This window comes from Corylus avellana, chromosome ca1, assembly GCF_901000735.1.
Source record: "Corylus avellana chromosome ca1, CavTom2PMs-1.0".
Taxonomy (NCBI): Eukaryota; Viridiplantae; Streptophyta; class Magnoliopsida; order Fagales; family Betulaceae; genus Corylus; species Corylus avellana.
Genome location: NC_081541.1, coordinates 41409344 through 41411624, shown reverse-complemented (window position 1 = coordinate 41411624; position 2281 = coordinate 41409344).

Here is a 2281-nt window from a genome sequence, read left to right as displayed (position 1 = left end):
AGTTTGAAAATGAGATGGCACCAATAATGACAGCAACTATTGCTCAGTAATGCATGGTGCTATCAAATGATTCAAATCAAGTTACCCTAGAGGCATCAATGGGTGTCCCTTTGGAGCTTCTCTCTCTCATATTTCAGTGTCGTTTCTCCCTTTTTGGGTTTCCAATGTTGTGTAGAAAGATAATTAGGATTAATCTCACATTGGCCAAGGAGTGAGAGCAAAGTGTGCTCTTAAGCACTATGAATTTTCTTCCAATTTTGAATGAGATAAAAAAAAACTTAAAAAAATAAATAAAACAGGTTACTCTAGAGGCACCGAGTAATGCTAGAGATAGGATTCTTGTTTTTCTTTATTTGCCCAAATATCATATGATTTTTAAAATTATCATTGAGATTTTAATTAAATAGTAATTTTAATAACTGCATGACATTTAAAAAGACACAAAGATGACAAGAGTCTTACCTCTAGAATTACTTAGAGGCACCTTATCTAATTAGTTATTGCCTGTTGACTAATATGGCAAAGTTCCCCAATAATTAGTTGGCTTCGCTTTTTGGGGAAAGTAATAATATGCCCAAGGAAAACAACAAATTTAAGGTTATTTTGGCTTGTGAAAGATGAAAATCTTACATTATTATTTCTAAACACCTTATCAGCACCATACATGCTGTAAAATTGTAGATGATAAAACCCTTTTATTTGTAAACAGTGATACAAACTTTCATAGCTGAAAATATAGACCTCCATAGGCCCATAGATGCTGGAACAACGTTAATTTGAACCTTCGAGAATTTGAAAAATAGTAGCAGAAATTAAAACAACTCAAAGCAAAAGCAAACCTCAATTAGTACGAGAGCGAGAGGATGACGAATTTTGATGAAATGCCTGAGGAAGTTATTTCAACAAGTATTAGTAGGAGAGTTTAAGCCCATACCTAAGTATAAGTATTAAAATATAAATTAAATAATTAATTAACTATTTGAGCCTTTAATTATTTTTACAGCAGATATGTAATAGTTTTTACTACTGCATTTAAGCTGAATCCATTGAATATCATACAATGTTGGTAGATTGGCCACACTAGGCCAAAAGCAAAGATTAATCAAGGGTGCAGTTGAATTAAAGAGATTTGAGATTTCTAATTGTATTGTTAAGCGCAATAAGTTCTAGTTTCATGATTATAAATGAAATTTAAAATTTTCTAAACAATTCAAATGATTGAATGTGTTAGAAAATCATAACCATAAAAACATAGTGTTTTGAGCTCTGCCAACAACTATTGCTAAGCCTAAAGTTGCTCCTCTTTTTGAATTGGAAAATGAGATGGCACCAAGAATGACAGCAACTCTCAGTCACCAAGTATTGCTCAATAATGCATCTTACTATTGAGTCAATCAGATGATTCAAAAAAAGTTACCCTCAAAGGCATTAGTGGGTCTCTCCTTTCCATTCGAGTGTCGTTTTTTCCATTTTCTACTCTCTTAGTGTTGCGTAGAATAAGAAATGTGATAAGTCCCACATCGGCCAAAGAGCATAGCGTGTTCTTAAGCGCCATAAGCAATTATTTGGATGAGGTACGTTAGTGGATTCCGCTTCTAAGCATCTCTCTCTTTTTCATCTCTTGAGTGTCATTTCTCTCTTTTTGACTTTTCTCTGTGAGTGTCATTTCCCCATCTCAGTATTGGGGGTGGTAGCATTATTGTGTTGTGTCAACTTCAATCAATTCCAAGCCAACAGGTAGCGCTATGCATCACATAATTGAATGGAAAATTTTCATGGGACCGCACTAAAATAAAAATATAGTTTATTTTACATTAATTTTGTGATCATACACATTGATTCAAAGAACTGTAATATATCAAATATAGTTTTACTGCACAGTCCTGATTTTACTTCAATATCAAATGTATTGAAGTTTTCAAATGTAATTTGATAATGAAATTACTTTGCTTCTATCGGGGAGATAAATGTTTGAAAATTTTATCCAAAATACATTAATATACATATTTGAATATTATTCTAGCTTAAAACTTTAAATGGGTAGACTTTAGTCTACTTATATATATTAACTACTCTTATTTCTTTATATTTTTTCAATGTGGGACTCAACACTTACAAATATTCAAAAAATTAAAACGACAATTTTACCCCTCTAAAAAACATTAACACGATATTCTCTCCATTCATTTGAAATGGAGCGGATCTTATTCCCACCTTTAGTTGCTTAGTAATAATATTAAATTAATATATATTTTTCAACTTGTTATAATTTAATATGTTA